At 41.8% G+C, this 19,742-nt stretch overlaps 1 long non-coding RNA gene across 1 annotated transcript; it reads right to left on the bottom strand.

Moving 5' to 3' along the window:
* Positions 1 to 12,375: 12,375 nt before the first annotated feature.
* Positions 12,376 to 16,468, bottom strand: LOC101025401. Its single transcript, XR_004178718.1, has 3 exons — positions 16,255 to 16,468; positions 14,749 to 14,819; positions 12,376 to 12,661 (listed from the first exon to the last, which is right to left on the bottom strand). It is a non-coding gene; the product is annotated as an uncharacterized LOC101025401 (long non-coding RNA).
* Between the last annotated feature and the right edge of the window lie 3,274 nt (positions 16,469 to 19,742).

The following is a 19,742-nucleotide window of genomic DNA, read 5'->3' as shown; positions in this document are numbered from 1 at the left end:
TGAAGGACAGGACTGAACTGGCTCCTCTGTCACTGACTAGTTGTGTGGTCTAGGAGACCTTGTCTTGCTCTGGCCTTAGTTTGCCTTCTGGAAAAGGATTAGGACCCTGATATACTTTTTTAGGAATATACCAGAAGGCCATCACCTTTTCAGCCTAGTAAATGGTCCTGTCTCTCCATGTCTATCAACAACATATAAATCAGTGTCTTGCACTTCTAACTTAGTTGCTTTGTTAAGTACTGTGCCTTTGTTGCCACTGGTTTAAAATTTTTTTTTTGTAAATTAAGGAAGATTCTTGAAGTCTGGTCATTGGCAAAATGCTTCAAATGGTTAAAAAATCTTCTCAGTGGCCAATGTTTTCTGTTGACGTTCAGGATGACATTGGTGTTAGGAAGTCACTTGGTGTTCATCTCTGATCCAGCACGACTGGGTCACATGGCTCCTCAGTGCGATGAAGAATAAATTGTTCCTTATTATTCACATAATGTTACTTACACAGTTTGAAAAGTATACAGGACTGGTTGTTGAATTGGATCTTTTAGTCAACATTTATGAAGCCCATGCCTCAGCAGTGGTTGACTTTTGTCTGAAGGGAGAGGAATAAATTCCAGTTTTCCCAAATGCCCGAGGCTCCAACCCAAACATACTGAATCAAGATTTCCAGAAGAAAGGCCTGATAATTAGAATACTTAATACGTGTCCAGGCTGGGCAAGGTGGCTCACACTTGCAATCTCAGCACTTTGGGAGGCTGAGGTGGGCGGATCACTGAAGGTCAGGAGTACAAGACCAGCCTGGCCAACAGGGTGAAACTCCGTCTCTACTATAAATAGAAAAATTAGCCTGGTGCAGTGGCATGCACCTGTAATCTCAGCTACTTGGGATGCTGAGGCAGAAGAATCACTTGAACCCGGGAGGTGGCGTTTGCAGTGAGCCAAGATCATGGCCGCTGCACTCTACCCTGGGCGACAGAGCCAGACTCCTTCTCAAAAAAAAAAAAAAAAATTGGGGGTAGGTTGCTTCAGGTTATAAAGCAAATTTGGACACAAAGACCCAGGTGTTGTACTTCAGAGTGTGAGTCTGTGGACTGGCATTGTCCACCTCACTTGGGAGCTCATCAAGACAGGCCAAATCTCTGGTCCCAGCCGAGGCTATTGAATCAGAAGCTGCATTTTATTTAGCAAGGCCCCCAGGCGACTCCTGTGCACGTTGACAGTTGAAGGGCTAGTGGATTGTGGTGATAGGAAGATGTTTGGTGCTCTGTGCCGGGCCTTGTTCTATCGCTTGTGCACAGTGGAGCATCCCATCAGTTTCATGTGGCTGTTTGTGAATGCCTTTGTTTTGTAATATTGTTATTATTTGCCTTGTACAGATGAGGACTCGCAGGTGTAGAGGCCAAAGGGGCCACAGGTAGAGCAGGCATTCACATCAAGGCGTGTGTGATTCCAGGGTGCAGCTCTCACCCTTGGCTGCCTGAGTGTTCCTCTCCAGACCTACTGTCTTGTGACATCCCCTTAGGCACCCAGCACGGGCTGCTGTCTGAATTTAGAACTGAGCCTATTCAATTGATAGCTCAACTTAGGCCTCTAAAAAAAGAGTCTGCTGTGGTTGGTACAACTGTGGTTGGCTTACTTGTTTGGTGTTCATTTTTACAGTTTTCAGAAAGTTGGTTGAAGTGCTGCTGGTGGCCATAGCATTGATATGCAGGGAAGCTTTTTGATCTGTGAGCTTTCTAGGGGGCCGTCAATTGCTAAGCTGCACTGATACCTGGAGCCCCTTTCCTTTGGAGCAATGTGGAGCCCAGTTCATGGATCCCAGAAGTTTGGGTTCAGTAATTTGGCTGCAGGCCTAGAGAACGGGAGGCTGCAGAGACCTGGACTAATAATGGTGAACTCTTGCCTCCCCTAGGGATATGTGGTGCCTGTCGTAAGGTCCAGAGAGCTGCCTTCCACGAGACCAGCAGAAGAGCGGGCAGACATGCCATCCAGGCTGCCATTGACCTCACGGTGGGGGCTGCAGGTACAGTCATGCGCTACCTCACCATGTTTCTGTTGGTGATGGACGATGTATGTGGTCATGGTCCCATGAGATTATACTACTGTATTTTTACTACACCTTTTCTGTGTTTAGATATGTTTAGATACACAAATACTTACCACTGTGTTACAGTTGCCTCCAGTATTCAGCACAGTAACATGCTGCACAGGAGTGTGGCCTCGGAGCAATGGGCCATACCGTGCAGCCCAGGTGGGGAGTAGGCTGTGCCATCTAGGGTCGTGTGTGTATGCTCTGTGATATCACAATGGCAAAACTGTGTAACGACGCATTTTTCAGAACACGTCCCGGTCACTAAGTGATGCCTAACTATAATCCCAGAGAAAACCCAGTCCTCTCTATTCCTCAAGCACCTTCTAAATGAGATCAAATGAAAGGAGCATGAAAATACTACCTTTCATCTGGGCGTGGTGGCTCACGCCTGTAATCCCAGCACTTTGGGAGTCTGAGGCAGGTGGATCACTTGCAGTCAGGAGTTCAAAACCAGTCTGGCCAACATGGTGAAACCCCGTTTCTACTGAAAAATACTAAAAGTTAGCTGGGCATGGTGGCGGGCACCTGTAATCCCAGCTACTTGGGAGGCTGAGGCAGGAGAATCGCTTGAACACAGGAGACAGAGGTTGCAGTGAGCCGAGATTGCGCCATTGCAGTCCAGCCTGGGCAACAGAGCAAGACTCAATCTGAGAAAAAAAAAAAAAAAAAAGATATTACCTTTCTCCTTCCAGAAGCAATGTGCTTTACCTTTGGGATGAATCCATCTGATGGATGGTGTAGTGTTGTTCAAAGCATGGCAGAAGACAGAGCAGTGTCCATTATTGTCAACACCTTGTGAGTCAGGGTGAGGGGTGGAATGTGCCCAGTACCGCTGGAAAACAGCTCAGAGATGAAGCGCCTTTTCCACTGTCACCTGGCTGGGATAGGCAGGTAATATGGTTCTTCACTTCAAGCCTGGCAGTCTTCAGAATCCTTGTAGTAGTGCAAAAATAACACCACACGGTCCCTCCCAGGGAACACCACTTACTGTCCTTACTAGTGTTGGGAAAGAAAGGACACTCTTAGAAATGTCTTTACAAATGAGACTGATAATGGACTGTGTCTTAGATCCATGAAAGGAAAGGAGAAGTTGTAGGATTTGCTGGGAATGTCAGCTAACCTGAGCCTAGGGGCCTGAGCACAAGGGCAGGCTGAAGTTCCCTTGGCACAGGAAGGTGCTGCCTGGGATAAGGGGGGCAGAGCTAGCACCGTGCAAGCTACTCCTTAGAAAGATCAGCTTGAATATGCAGGAAGAGCAGGACCCTCGGCTGAGGCACATGGCAGAATGGGAAGTGCATGGTGGTAATTTAGTTCTCCAGAGTCTTGTTGTCTTGGGACCAGGAGGCACGGTTGGAATGCTGATTGCCCAAAGGGAAACCCTGGACTACTCTGGCCTCCCACAGGATTCCCATAGTGGTTGCAGCTCCCTGGACTGGGGAGGCCAGAGGGGGCGTTGCCCAATGCTCTCCTTATCCAGGACACCCCCTACCCACCACCACCAACATGAGTATGGTCATGAGTGTGGTCACCTCTCATGCAGTCATTTGCTCAACTGTGGAAAAGAAATTGTTGTTCAGAGAAGAGCAAAGAGTTTTTCTATGAGCCAAAGGTTGGCCAAGGTATGCTAATGAGGAGGACTAGAGAGAATGCCTCACAAACACTGATAAGGAGCACTGGAAAGGGCACTTCTCCCAGGACAGAGCTCACAAGGAGAGTCCTGGCCCCAGAAGCAGGAGAACGGAAGGCCGGCGGGGGTCTGCCTAGTAGTCTTTTGCCCACTGTGTGCCTTTAGGCCGCAGCCTCCCAGGCGCCGTGCACCATCTTCTCCCCCACGCCGCACTGGGGAGGAGGCTGACGCTGAGGATGGTGCAACCATCTGCCTGCCCCGGGCACCTCTCACCAGCAGGTGAATGCTGGTGGGCTCAGTTCTGTCTCTGCAATAGGAGGGTGTTTAGCCACATGAGAGCGTCTCACTTTTTGACATTTTATATCCTTCAGTCAGTCTATCAAAGATTTAGAATTTATTGTGATAGAATTAAAAAAGTTTACCTTTTCCTACTTATGGGCATACAGGTATTTGGGTGCCATCTTTATAATTTACAGTTAGTTTGAAAGATAGAAATTGCAACTGTATGGTTGGGAGCCTGATATGTAAGGCATTTGCCAGTGGGCATGTTTTGAACATGTACTGGGCCCTTATACGTACTGACACTTAACTGTTTCCATCACCACTGGACAGGTATTTGTCCCTGTGCTGGCGACACAGGCACGCCCCTCACTGAGGTAGAGCTGCCACGCGTAGTCCAACTCCTGAGCACAACTAACCCCTTTGCTGGTGGGGTGGGATGGGAAGGAGGAACAAGACGCGAGAGGGGGCTGGGCAGAGGAGGTGCCCATTAGTGACACAGAAACCTCAATTCTATTGTGAGGCCTGTGGAATGCAAATGGAAAGTAGGACTCCCACTTACGAGATCTTGTAGGAGAGAGGCCCAGAGAGGGGCAGTAGATTTGTTCAAGCTTACACAGCTAGATGGTGTGAAGACAGGGCAGGACTGTGGTCCCTGGGTCCCTTGTCTGATGTTGCTGTCTCTGCGTTAGTGCTCCCTAATGGGTCTGCAGTGTGCCCAGATGTGAGGGTTAGTTTGGAGCATTTGCCACCCTGGCTCTCTGGACGTTGAACTTGCTGGGCTTTGGGATTTTTCTGTCCACCATCGATAGGAGCAGAGTGTTGTAGTGTTTTGTGTCAGAGGCCACCCATGGAAGTGATTGACTGGAAGCACAGAGCCAGCTGCAGCCCGAGGTGATGTGGATGGCGCCTAAATGCGTTGTTCTGTGTGTCTCTCCTTTTCCTTTTAAACGAAGTTTCCCTCACCACACAGGTTTTCAGCCAGCTCATCTATTCTCAAGTGCTGGGAAGTTCTTATTTCCCTATCTGCAGTGGCTGTAAGAGATCTAGAGCCCTAGAGAGCTAGGATGAAGGAGGATTTGAAGAAGTTATTTAGGTAATTAGATAATTATTGAAATGAGGCAACATGGATCCCAAAAGTTAGTCTTAAAAGGAAACTTGGTACCACTAACTAAGAGTTAGTCATTCAACAACTCTAAAACAATGCAGTCACTATTTTGACTACTGTTGCAGTGTACCTTGTTCGGCATAGTTGGGGAATATGGCATTTCAGATCATTGAAGTTTTTCCCCTCAAATGCCAAAATTAAAAACAACCCCAAACCTTTTTTGATTGGAGTTTCTTGAAAATGATATGCTTCCCTGCCCTGTTAAACTGAACCTTTACGGATGGCCTTCAGAGGGGTGCGAGGTCTCACCTCTGCTTGGGTGGGCCTGGTTCTGTGACGTGAGTCTGCTTTTCTCTTCTCATCTCTCTGCCCTCTTCTTCAGAGCTGTCCCTTCCCTGAGACACTGTCCCTACCCTGATGATTTCCTCTATTTCTCATGATTTACCGACTCTATGTCAAGGACTGAAAATCCAAACCACCACCCTTGGTAAAGTGTTAGGTATGACATAGTGTGAGTGCCCCTCCTGTGGAGTAAGAGGATTGGCTGGCCACCACACCGCCTAAAGAACGTTTTTATGTGTCTTGTAAGGACTTCTAATCTTATTCTAGGCAAGTGCAGAAATTTAATCTCTGTCATTTATTCATGGCTTTATGGACTTGATAGGTCTCTGAGAACTGACTAGGTGTCAGGCTCTGTGGTTGGTACTGGCATTCAGAACAGTCTTCACTCACTTGAGGGCACAGTGAGTACCATGATGATGTTGTCAGTGGTAAATTACATGGGAAGGCAGCTTACCCTCACAGAGGACGGGAGAGAGTTGTTGCTGGCATTTGTATATTCATTAGCCTCCCACATCCTCCTAGTTGGAAATGTAACTCTCCCAGATATACAGCAAATGTGTATTGTAGGAACCTGTGATGCCCGAACTGTTCAGGATGATCACGTTAAAATATTAACGTGCTGATTTAAATGCTTTATTCAGTTTATCTGCATCTAGGTTATCTAAATTATGCACCCACTTAAAAAATTCTGACAGTCACCCCTTCTCTTGGAATAATTAAATTATTTTGATGTAATTCAGATCTCATTTTATCGTAGCCCAGCAGTACCTGGGAGAGAATGACTCTAAATTTATCATCATAAAATCATATTAAATTATATTTCACTCGAATTCAGAATGGGGATAATTTGACAATTAAAGGCAGAAGTGTGTTATTCCTCTCCTGGAAGGAATGAACAGTAATGATGGGATCACAGAGATTGTATTGCTTGTTGCTTAAAAAAGAGATCAAGCGGTTTTCAGACTCTTTGGAAAAGTTGGTTTATCTGCCAAGAAATAATTGAGAATTATTCTTAATGGCCCCTCCCCCACTCCACTTTTCAGACTTTCGATGGAATAACTGTGCGTAATGTCACAGTCAGGAAGTTGCACTTTTTAAAACTATACTTTAAGTTCTGGGGTACATGTGCAGAACGTGAAGTTTTGTTACATAGGTGTACACATGCCATGGTGGTTTGCTGCACCCCTCAACCTGTCATTTACATTACGTATTTCTCCTAATGTTATCCCTCCCCAGCCCCTCACCCCCTAACAGGCCCTGGTGTGTGATGTTCCTCTACATATGTCCACGTGTTCTCATTGTTCAACTCCCACCTATGAGTGAGAACACGTGGTGTTTGGTTTTCTGATCTTGTGACAGTTTGCTGAGAATGATGGTTTCCAGCTTCATCCATGTCCCTGCAAAGGACATAAATTCATCCTTTTTAACGGCTGCATAGTATTCCATAGTATATATGTGCCACATATTCTTTATCCAGTCTATTACTGATGGACATTTGGGTTGGTTCCAAGTCTTTGGTATTGTGAATAGTGCCATTGTGCATGTGTCTTTATAGTAGAATGATTTATAATCCTTTGGGTATATACCCAGTAATAAGATTGCTGGGTCAAATGGTATTTCTAGTTCTAGATCCTTGAGGAATTACCACACTGCCTTCTACAATGGTTGAACTAATTTACACTCCCACCAACAGTGTAAAAGCATCCTTATTTCTTCACATCCTCTCCAGCATCTCTTGTTTCCTGACTTTTTAATGGTCACCATTCTAACTGGCGTGAGATGGTATCTCATTGTGGTTTTGATTTGCATTTCTCTAATGACCAGTGATGATGAGCATTTTTTCATGTCTGTTGGCCGCGTAAAAGTCTTCCTTTGAGAAGTGTCTATTCATATCCTTTGCCCACTTTTTGATGGGGTTTTGTTTTTTCCTTGTAAATTTTCTTGTAAAGTTCTTTGTAGATTCTAGATATTAGCCCTGTGTCTGATGGATAGATTGCAAAAATTTTCTCCCATTCTGTAGGTTGCCTGTTCACTCTGATGATAGTTTCTTTTGCTGCACAGAAGCTCTTTAGTTTAATTAGATCCCATTTGTCAATTTTTGCTTTCGTTGCCATTGCTTTTGGTGTTTTAGACATGAAGTCTTTGCCCATGCCTATGTCCTGAATAGTATTGCCCCAGTTTTTTTCTAGAATTTTTATGGTCCTAGGCCTTACGTTTAAGTCTTTGATCTATCTTGAGTTGATTTTTGTATAAGGTGTAAGGAAGGGGTAAAGGGATCAATGCAGCAAGAAGAGCTAACTGTCCTAAATATATATGCACCCAATACAGGAGAACCCAGATTCACAAAGCAAGTTCTTAGAGACCTACAAAGAGACTTAGACTCTGACACAATAATAGTGGGAGACTTTAACACCCCACTGTCAATATTAGATAGATCAACGAGACAGAAAATTAACAAGGATATTCAGGACTTGAACTCAATTCTGGACCAAGCGGACCTAATAGACATCTATAGAACTCTCCACCCCAAGGCAACAGAATATACATTCTTTTCAGCACCTCATCGCAGTTATTCTAAAATTGGCCACATAACTGGAAGTAAAACACTCCTCAGCAAATGCAAAATAACGGAAATCATAACAGTCTCTCAGATCACAGTGCAATCAGATTAGAATTTAGGATTAAGAAACTGACTCAAAACCGCACAACTACATGGAAACTGAACAACTTGCTCCTGAATGACTATTGGGTAAATAACAAAATGACGGCAGAAATAAAGATGTTCTTTGAAACCAATGAGAACAAAGACACAACATACCAGAGTCTCTGGGACACATTTAAAGCAGTGTGTAGAGGGAAATTTATGGCACTAAATGCCCACAAGAGAAAGCAGGAAAGATTTAAGATTGACACCCTAATATCAAAATTAAAAGAACTAGAGAAGCAACAGCAAACAAATTCAAAATCTAGCAGAAGACAAGAAATAACTAAGATCATAGCAGAACTGAAGGAGATAGAGACACGAAAGTCGCTTCAAAAAATCAATAAATCCAGGAGCTGGTATTTTGAAAAGATCAACAAAGTAGATAGACCGCTAGCCAGACCCATAAAGAAGAAAAGAGAGAAGAGTCAAATAGATGCAATTAAAAAATGATAAAGGGAATATCACCACTGATCCCACAGAAATACAAACTACCATCAAAGAATACTATAAACACCTCTATGTAAATGAACTAGAATATCTAGAAGAAATGGATAAATTCCTGGACACATACAGCCTCCACAGTCTAAACCAGGAAGAAGTCGAATTCCTGAATAAACCAATAACAAGTTCTGAAATTGAGGCAGTAATTAATAGCCTACCAACCAAAAAAAGTCCAGGATCAGATGGATTCACAGGCAAATTCTACCAGAGGTACAAAGAGAAGCTGGTACCATTCCTTCTGAAACTATTCCAAACGATAGAAAAAGAGGGAATCCTCCCTACTTCATTTTATGAGGCCAGCACCATTCTGATACCAAAACCTGGCAGAGACACAACAGAAAAAAGGAAATTTCAGGCCGATATCCCTGAAGAACATGGATGCAAAAATTCTCAATAAAATACTGGCAAACCGAATCCACCAGCATATCAAAAAGCTTATCCACCACGATCAAGTCGGTTTCATCCCTGGGATGCAAGGCTGGCACAACATACACAAATCAATAAACGTAATCCATCACATAAACAGAACCAATGACAAAAACCACATGATTTTCTCAACAGATGCAGAAAAGGGCTTTGACAAAATTCAACACCCCTTCATGTTAAAAACTCTCAATAACCTAGGTATCAATGAAACGTATCTGAAAATAATAAGAGCTATTTATGACAGACCCACAGCCAGTATCATAGTGAATGGGCAAAAACTGGAAGCATTCACTTTGAAAACCTGCACAAGACAAAGATGCCCTCTCTCACCACTCCTATTCAACATACCATTGGAAATTCTGGCCAGGGCAATCAGGCAAGAGAAAGAAATAAAGGGTATTCTGGCCAGGTGCGGTGGCTCACATCTGTAATCCCAGCACTTTGGGAGCCCGAGGTGGGTGGATCACGAGGTCAGGAGATCGAGATCATCCTGGTTAACACGGTGAAACCCCATCTCTACTAAAAATACAAAAAAAAAAAAAAAAAAAAATTAGCTGGACATGGTGGCTGGCGCCTGTAGTCCCAGCTACTGGGCAGGCTGAGGCAGGAGAATGGCGTGAATGCGGGAGGCAGAGCTTGCAGTGAGCTGAGATCGCACCACTGCACTCCAGCCTGGGCAACAGAGCAAGATTCCGTCACGAAAAAAAGAAAAGGAAAAGAAAAGAAATAAAGCGTATTCCAATAGGAAAAGAGGAAGTCAAATTGTCTCTGTTTGCAGATGACATGATTGTATATTTAGAAAACCCCATCGTCTCAGCCCAAAATCTCCTTAAGCTGATAAGCAACTTCAGCAAAGTCTCAGGATACAAAATCAATATGCAAAAATCACAAGCATTCCTATACGCCAATAATAGACAAACAGAGAGTCAAATCATGAGTGAACTCCCATTCACAATTACTACTAAGAGAATAAAATACCTAGGAATACAACTCACAAGGGATGTGAAGGACCTCTTCAAGCAGAACTACAAACAACTGCTCAAGGAAATAAGAGAGGACACAAATGGAAAAACATTGCATGCTCATGGATAGGAAGAATCAATATCGTGAAAATGGCCATACTGCCCAAAGTAATTTATAGACTCAATGCTATCCCTATCAAGCTACCACTAACTTTCTTCACAGAATTGGAAAAAACAACTTTAAACTTCATATGGAACCTAAAAAGAGCCCACAGAGACAAGACAATCCTGGGAAAGAAGTACAAAGCTGGAGGCATCACACTACCAGACTTCAAACTATACTACAAAGCTACAGCAAACAAAACAACATGATACTGGTACCAAAACAGATACATAGACCAATGGAACAGAACAGGGTCCTCAGAAATAATACCACGTATCTACAACCATCTGATCTTTGACAAACCTGACACAAAAAAGCAATGGGGAAAAGATTCCCTATTTAATAAACAGTATTGGGAAAACTGGATAGCCATATGCATTTCTTAAAAATATTTCGTAAGCCTTCTTTTGCATTTTGATGAAGCTTTAAGAACTCCTCTCGGGTCCAGGGGGAGATGGTAAACACTAACCACTGACAGTTATCATGACAGTAACCCTAGTGTAGGTTCTGGGGATGTTGTAGGGGGTTTCAGTTCAATCGTTTTCTTCTGTTTAGAATTTGTATTGAAATTATTTCACCATGCTGGGCACAGTGGTTCACACCTGTAATTCCAGCACTTTGGGAGGCCAAGACGAGTGGATCACCTGAGGTCAGGAGTTCGAGATTAGCATGGCCAACACGGTGAAACCCCGTCTCTACTAAAAATACAAAAATTAGCTTGGCGTGGTGGCAGGCACCTGTAATCCCAGCTACTCGGGAAGCTGAGGCAGGAGAATCACCTATATCTGGGAGAGGGAGGTTGCAGTGAGCCGAGATTGCAACACTTCAGTCTAGCCTAGGCAACAGAGAGAGACTCTGTTTAAAAAAAAAAAAAAAAAAAAGACATTTCTGACCCTTCAACACCTCAGATCTGGTTCAGACAACCTCCTCCACTACTCTGCATTTTGCTAATGGTATAAAAGTGGCCAGACACGGTGGCACATGCCTGTAATTCCAGCACTTTGGGAGGCTGAGACGGGTGGATCACTGGAAGTCAGGAGTTCAAGACCAGCCTGGCCAACATGGTGAAATCCTGCCTCTATTAAAAATACAAAAATTAGCCGAGCATGGTGGCATGCACCTATAGTCTCAGTTACTGGGGAGGCTGAGGTGAGAGAATCACCTGAGCCCAGGAGGTTGAGGCTGCAGTGGGCCAAGATCCTACTACTGCACTCCAGTCTCAGCAACCAGAGTGAGAAGTCTCAAAAAAATAAAAATACAAATAAAAAATTTTGTTTAATTAGCTGGACATGGTGGCACGCACCTGTAATCCTAGCTACTCAGGAGACTGAGATAGGAGAATCGCTTGAACCCAGGAGGTGGAGGTTGCAGTGAGCCGAGATTGTGCCCCTGCCCTCCAGCCTGGGTGACAGGGTTAGACTATCTCAAAAAAAAAAAAGTTTTTAATAAAAAAGTACCATTCATCACCAATGAGGAAATAATAATGATTCCCTGTGGACACAGGGCTAACCACTGTTTATAATGAAAAGATTACGTCCCTTCAGAGTTCTCCCAGGGCTTAGGTGACATTGGTTGTGAGCAGGAGTAGTGGATTTCAAAATAATACATCTAAATTACTCTAAGAACAAATACTTCTTTTGACTTCACTTACAATTTTATACAAAAGCAGAAGTTACTGAAGGTTACTTATCCTTCATATTTACTACCATCTTCTTACCCCAACCCCCATGTCTGTGTGTAATTAAAGGAAGCTTGTTAAGTAAGCTCCCCACTTAGTGCTTGGAACAAGAGAATAGTGTGTGTTGGGAGTTGGGGGACTGCTTGTGTGAAATATTTCTCTCTTCTGGGTTTAAAACTTAGTCTTTGCTGCCAATCTGTTAACAGATAGTTTGTAAATCAAGTAGAAGAAAAAATATAAATTAGCTTTCTAATAAATCTGAAATTACAAATGTGAAACAAAGCAGGGAATAAATACTTGACCAAAAAAGTATAAGTAAGTGGGTGTTGGGGGATCATAATTTTTAAATATCTCTTGATTATTTTGGTATGAAAGTTCTATTTCAAAGTTCTTCAAAATAATGCCTAATGTTCCTAAGTACTGTGTTCCAAATATATGTAAATACAAGATGGAAACTGTGAAATATATGCCTTCAAAAAACAAAAAAAAAACCCTGACATTTTATCTGTATATATTTAATAGATTTATAAAGAACATGTGTACACAAATATCAATATAGATGTACCAGCAAGGAAGATTTAGAACATATAACTATGTGGCAGGGTTGGAAAGAACATAATTCTTTCCCAGAAGGGGTGTGGGGAACTATACTTAATCAGCTACGAGTTACAAAATAACTAAGTCATTTCTCATCAAAATACGTCTCTACTGCATATTGTGGTTGATACATTTTCCATGTTTTTTGTTTATGAAGATTATCCAATTCATTTCTTTGTAGACAAAGCCTAAGAATAGAAAACAAATTGTTACATTTTATTTTGGGGCTAACTGAAAAGCCATGCAGTAGGCACCCTTGTTAGAGCTTGAAGAAACAAACAAAAAAAAGACTTCCTCACCATGAATAGAACCTCAGCCCCTTTTCTGTGTCTCAGTTGGCTCCTTCCACCTTTTCAGTGAGACTTAAAAATACCTTAATCTTCAACAACACATCAGTAACATGTGCTACTGATTCTTTTAACGTTGCTTTTTATGGAATTAATGACATCTAGGTTTAATAAAATATCTAAATTTCTATATGGACAGAAATCAGTCTGATTAGACATGTATCAAAACCCAATAATAAAGTACTATATCTATTTTAATTTATGCCTGAGGTTGCAATTTTTTGAGTTTTTGCAATCAGCCCTTGGCAATGACCTTGAGCAGTAGGATATAAATAAATCCTACATGCTTAGCATTCCAATAATAGAACACTAAGCATAAATTAGTTAACCTATTTATGCCTAGTTTTCTAAAGGACAGAAGTTGGCATTTTTGGCTAAACAACAATCTCATAACGAACAAAAAGCTTTACCAATGGTATATAAATTGAAATATTACAGAAATCTTTAGAAATTTATATAAAAGTGAGAATAAAGGTGATCTAACTTATTACTTCTCCAAAATGAACGTGGTGTTTCAAAGGAAAACCAGAATCACTTTTGAGGAGCAGCAACAAATGAAGCTCCACCCAGCTCTCACATTTGAGGGACTCTGCTCACGTTAGGAGTCAAAGCTTATTGTTTGTATGCATCCAAGAAACAAATTTGTAAAAAATTTCCATCCAGTCCCAAGTTCACTCTATCAAAATCTATTAAATGTGTATGCATTACAAGTGTGTAGACCAGAGGTTTAATTTACCGTTGCCTTGCTGGACTTAAGGAGTTATTAGATCCAGCTCAGAGTTGAAGAAAAGACTAGGACTGGTTATAACAATAACTACCAATTCATGCCACGTGCAATCATAGCCACTTCCTCAACTCTGACCTGAAGCATTTTAAAAATATTTTCTCTTTTTGTATTGAAAAGTATGGTTGATACAAAAAAATCTCAATTTTTCACCACCACAGAAAAAATACTACTTAAAGTAGAGAACTTCTAGACTGAGAAATAAGTTTCCAAATATGGCAGAAGGTTTTCTGGGAACAATAATCTCTGAATCCAATTAATAGTTTTTTCTTTTTTTCTTCTTTCTTTAGACAGAGTCTCACTCTGTCACCCAAGCTGAGTGCAGTGGTGCGATCTTGGCTCACTGCAATCTCTGCCTCCTGGATTCAAGCGATTCTACAGCCTCAGCCTCCCGAGTAGCTGGGATTACAGGCATGCGCCACCACACCTGGCTAATTTTTGTTATTTTTAGTAGCCAACACGGTTTTACCATGTTGGCCAGGCTGGTCTCGAACTCCCAATCTCAGGTGATCCGCCCGCCTCAGCTTCCCAAAGTGCTAGGATTACAGGCATAAGCCACCATGCCCAGCCTCCAATTAATAGTTTTTAAGAAAGTTTTCCCAATTCAGTTATTAGAAAGCCATGTTTAAATGGGAGACTATCAATTGATGATTTTTTAGCTGTATTTCTTAATACTTATTGTGTCTTGTAACTTCTCCTAGATGTAAGTGTGTCAGTCAGCTTTTCAGCTAGCTGAAGCCTCCCTAGGTCCTCCCTTACTTTAGCACAAAATTTGGTGGTGGTTCGTCATTGGTAAATCGGCACCTACTGAGGACCTGACATGTTGAAGGTACTGAGCAGATTCATATTGAACTTCTGTGGGAGGAATTTACTACCACACTTAAGATCTGATTATAATACTCTTGAACTCGTAACACAGTCCTATGGTATGGACCTTGAGGACACTGCAACAGGTGGTCTCAAGAACAACTGTATTTTTAAAATAACCATCGTAAAATGAGTAAGGCAATGAACAATGGTGGCTCAAGGATTTTTTGTTTTCTATAAATTAAGCTTATGACAACCAGCAAAACACTTGCCATTACAACTTATACGCAGACATTGAAGATTAGGTTGTTTCTATGGGTTGATATTATATCCATACCTGTTATTTTGTATTAAAGATGTGTTAAACCAGAAGAAAAAAGGGTAGTTGTGATAGTATTTAGGAAAATCCTAAAAAGAAAAAAAAATTTTTTTAAAGTAAAATTGATGCCAAGAACTAATCATTCCAAAGAAACTAAAGTTTCTTCCTTTATTCCTTTCTATATTTATCAAATAATTATAACCATTCAATATGTAGCATTCTTCATCCTATAACAATACACTCAAGACACAAAGGAGGAGGCTTAAGAAAATGCTATTGCTTTCTCTTGCTGTTTCTATCAAAATTTTCAAGGAATACTATATTTTCCATGATAGATATTTAAATGCTGATATTTGAATCTGGTTTAGATAGTGCTAAACAGAATCTACTAAGGACCGATGCTTATATATACCCAAGTATTTTGTAGTGAATTCTTACAAATTTTTTTGTTGCCTCAGCATCCCTTTTAAATATAAATTGCACTTTCTGATATCAGAAGCAGGGCTCAGTCACCCTTGACAGTTTCCAGTTCACCTCCTCCCAGTTTCTCAATGTGACTGATCCCAATATCTGCTTTATACAACCTTCTGCTGGTGACTACTTCATTGCGGGACAGCTAGATATAACCACCCCACAGACCCCCATACTCTGCATGGACCGTGTGGATATATCAGTGACCACCTCTCAGTCACAGCATGACTCCATGGAACTCATGACTGCTTGCATTAAACCCACTGATTAGACCTCCCCGCAGGAAACCTGCTCAGGTAACACCTTACTTCCCAATAAAGGCTTCCACTCTCAGGTCCCTCCCTCTTTCTCGCTCTTGCTCCCCACCCATCAGTTGAGCACAGGTCTCCTGCATGGCTGCCCCTTGGAGTTAGCCCTGTGAGGTGTGCTGCCCTCTTCGCTTTAGAATTAAAAAAAACTGCTTCGGTTATTTCATGTGTTGTATTGTGCTGCCTTCTCCGTGTTTCACCCAACTGAGTCACCCAAACCTAACTCTCTTTCCAGTCAGTGCTCCCAGCTACTCAGGAGGGTGAGGTGGGAGGATTGCTTGAGCCCAGGAGGTGAAGCCACAGTTAGCTATGGTCACGCCACTGCACTCCAGCCTGGGTGACAGAGTGAGACTCTGTCTCAATTTTTAATATTAAAAATGATGCAAAACAAAATGTAATCACTGCTATGCAGTAAAACATACCTTTGGTTTTTTAGCATCTTGGCTTGTATTTTTTTTTTGTATTTATTTTGTGTTTTTTGGATTTGTGAATTAATACATGTAAATTTAGAAACATTTAGAAAAATGTACAATTTAGAAAAAACAAATGAACAAAAATTATTCAAATTACATATGTTCTTTTAAAAAATTTGTTATAGATCTGATGTATTGTTTTTCTCCCCCTTTCTCTATGGGATGACATTTATCATCTCCCTTGTTGGGAACTGTAGTAAAGGAAACCTTAAATAAAACCATTCAAAAGTTCGGACAAGAACAATGGCAGAGGCCATTTCTTGATTACTCACCGAAGAGGAAACTTGCACTTTCACATCATCATACAGAGGTGGACAGTTGAACACATCAATTATTACCCTGTCTGTTTCAGTGTCATGAAATACCTGTGAATGAACACATGGAATTCAGAACTATAAACCTAGCTAATGATAACAATGAAGTTCCTTTTCACTTATCCAGACTTCCTATATTTATCAAGTACTTTTGGTCTCACAGACCAATCACTACATGTATAAATAATTATTAATAATCTTTTCTAGTTGCAATACTGTTGTTTATATGTATGTGTGTAGTGTATGTGTGTGTGTGTCTGTGTGTGTGTGTGTATATATATATATATATATATTTTTTTTTTTTGAGACGGTCTTACTGTCACCCAGGCTGGAGTGCAGTGGTGTGATCTCAGCTCACTGCAACCTCTGTCTCCCAGGTTCAAGTGATTCTCATGCCTCATCCTCCTGAGTAGCTGGGACTATAGGCGCATGCCACCACACCCAGCTAGTTTTTGCACTTTTAGTAGAGATGGGGTTTTGCTATATTGGCCAGGCTGGTCCCAAACTCCAGGCCTCAAGTGATCTGCCTACCTGGGCCTCCCAAAGTGCTGGGATTACAGGGGTGAGCCACCACGCCTGGCCTGTTGTTTATGATTTTTAAAGGCTAACATGTTTGAGGGTTATCATGAAGCACTTTTCAAAAGTGTCTCACTTTTCAGAAGTATTGAATTTTCTATTAGACTTTAATCAGTTAAATATTATTTAATGTGTGTCATTTGATTTTCATACATTAGGGCCTCTTTTGAGAATATGTTAAGAAGCTCAATTTTAAAGCTACCCTCGACATTCAAAAAATAATGCTTAACTCTGGCTTTTTATTTACTAAATTAAAATAACAACGGGGGTCTGTAACACTTGGGGGGGTGGGGTCCCCCTGATCATCATGTTTTATTAGAACTCTTGTGTCTGTCAGTGGGATCTTTGGACTTGACCATTACAGGCTGCAGATGGAGGAGTGACCAAAGATAGTTCACGTTTTGGAATGAATGACTTTGAAGATATACTATTTCTTTGACTCACTCTCATATAAATAATGGCACCCACAGTGAGAAGGGTCTATGCTAGGCCCTGTGAAAAACACAAAAGGAGGTGCAGACTCTTTTGGTCCCTTCAGGGAGCTGTACACATAAGAAACAATCGTAGAATAGTATGTAACTCTCAATCTGTATGATGAAGACTGGGTGTGCTCTCATGTACCATTGAGGGCTAGTTAACAGGAAGTGCAGAAAATTTCATTGAGGAGGCAGAAATTGAATTGGGCATGAAACGGTTTAGATAAATGAAGAAGAGCTCTGAAAATAGAATCTAGTCCATACAGATGGAAAAAGACCAGCAATAACACAAAGTAGAAGTTAGAAAAACAACAAAAAAGGTCAGGCAGTGTGGCTCATGCCTATAATCCCAGTACTTTGTGAGGCTGAGATGGAAGGGTTGCTTGAGCTCAAGAGTTTGAGACCACCCTGGGTAACATAGCAAGATCCAGCTTCTGCAAAAAATTTTTAAAAATTGGGGGATTGCTTGAGCTCGGGAAGTTGAGGCTCCAGGGAGCCTTGATCGCGCCACTGCACTACAGCCTCGGACAGAATGGGACCCTGACTCAAGGAAAGAAAAAGAAAGGAAGGAAGGAAGGAAAGAAATAACCAACTAACTAACTAAATAACTTAGAGTTGTGTTCCAAGAGCCAAAGGGGATGACCCAGTTTATTTGGAATGGAGTCTGCTGGTCAAACTACTGATAAAAATAAGCTCAGGTATGTTAGGTCTATTATATCTTAAGAGCTCAAGAGCCAAGGAAATAAGAGTGAAGCTGCTGAAGAATATCGTGGGGTATTTCCTATGTGACAAAGAGGCCTGATAATTATCACATATAACATTTATTTAGTGATTTATAGTTCACAAAGCAACTTCATACATATTATCTAATTTAATTCCCATAATACTTGAGGTGTGATATTTATTTTACAGGTAAGGATGTTGAGCCAAAGGTGTTAACTGGCTCTGACCATGGGCATGCAGTGTGTCTTCTGCTCTACATACTTTTCACAATGAGAGCAACATTTCAGTACGCATATTTCAGGATTCCATACATCACATTCTATAAGGAGCAAGAAAAGGCAAGGAGACCATTGTAGAAATCTAGGCATGAGCAAATGAGGTTCCGGACAGTTAGTGGCAGTGAGAACAGAAAGGAAGGCGAGCATAGAAAAATTTCAAAGGCATCATCAAAAGGGATTGATGCCTAACTGGATTTAGGGAGCCAAGGCAAAGAGAATCAAAGCCCAAGGCCTGAGTGGGAGAATGCTGGTGCCATTTGCAGAAGCAGATAAAGCTCCTTGATAATTCAGACTGGCTACTGCATTTCAGTTGGAGTGGAAACTGTTCATGTTGCAGCTCTTGCATCTACAACTCAGTGGGCGACTATAAATATCTCTTCAGTAAATGAACAAATAATAGTTTAAGTAAGGGAAATGGGTGATTCTTTAACCAAGAATAAAGCATTTGCTAAGAACAGGAAGCCAAGGATAAGGCCTTGGTGAATGCCCTCAGTTGGGAGAGGCCAAAAAAAGTGGGTGCAGTGCAGAGAGTGAGGGAATAAGATTAGTAATAAAAGAATTTGAGACAAAGGCCTGGGTAGGAATTCTAAAAGTTTATGGTTATTAGACCCATGAAGGAAGCTTTCTTATTGTTTCAGAAAAGGTATGTAGTTTTAGGCATTTCTTCATTGTAGCAAAACATTGACTACCAGGTCCCTTTTGCTTTGGATAAAGAGATTCCTCCCCGGCCGGGCGCGGTGGCTCAAGCCTGTAATCCCAGCACTTTGGGAGGCCGAGGCGGGGTGGATCACGAGGTCAGGAGTCGAACCATCCTGGCTAGCAGGTGACCCGATCTCTACTAAAAATACAAAAGTAGCAGTGTGGCCGGTAGCCTGTAGTCCAGCCTTTCGGGCTGAGGCCCGAGGAGAATGGCATTAGCCAGGCCGGAGCTTGCAGTGAGCGAGATGGCGCCACTGCACTCCAGCCTGAAGGCCGCCTGTAGTCCTGGCTACTCGGGAGTCTGAGGCAGGAGAATGGCGTAAACACAGGAGGCGGAGCTTGCAGTGAGCTGAGATCGCGCCACTGCACTCCAGCCTGTGCGACAGAGCGAGACTCCGTCTCAAAAAAAAAAAAAAAAAATGGGCAAAATATGTGAACAGATACTTCACTAATAAAGATTTGCAACTGACAAGCAAGTGAAAGATGGTCATCATAAGTAGCTATTAGAGAAATGCAGATTCAAACTACAATAAGAAACCACTAGATAACTATTAGAATATCTAAAATTAGAAAGATGGTGTGTTGACAAAGATAGAAACTGAAACTCTCATACAATGCCAGGAATGTAAAGTGCTAGATCCACTTTGGAAAACAGTTTGGCAGTTTCTTAAGAAGTTAATTAGGTCTTCGAGTT

The sequence above is a fragment of the Papio anubis genome, chromosome 15 (genome assembly GCF_008728515.1).
Source record: "Papio anubis isolate 15944 chromosome 15, Panubis1.0, whole genome shotgun sequence".
NCBI lineage: Eukaryota > Metazoa > Chordata > Mammalia > Primates > Cercopithecidae > Papio > Papio anubis.
Note: the sequence above shows the minus strand (reverse complement) of the source record. Positions and strands in the feature narration are given on the sequence as shown.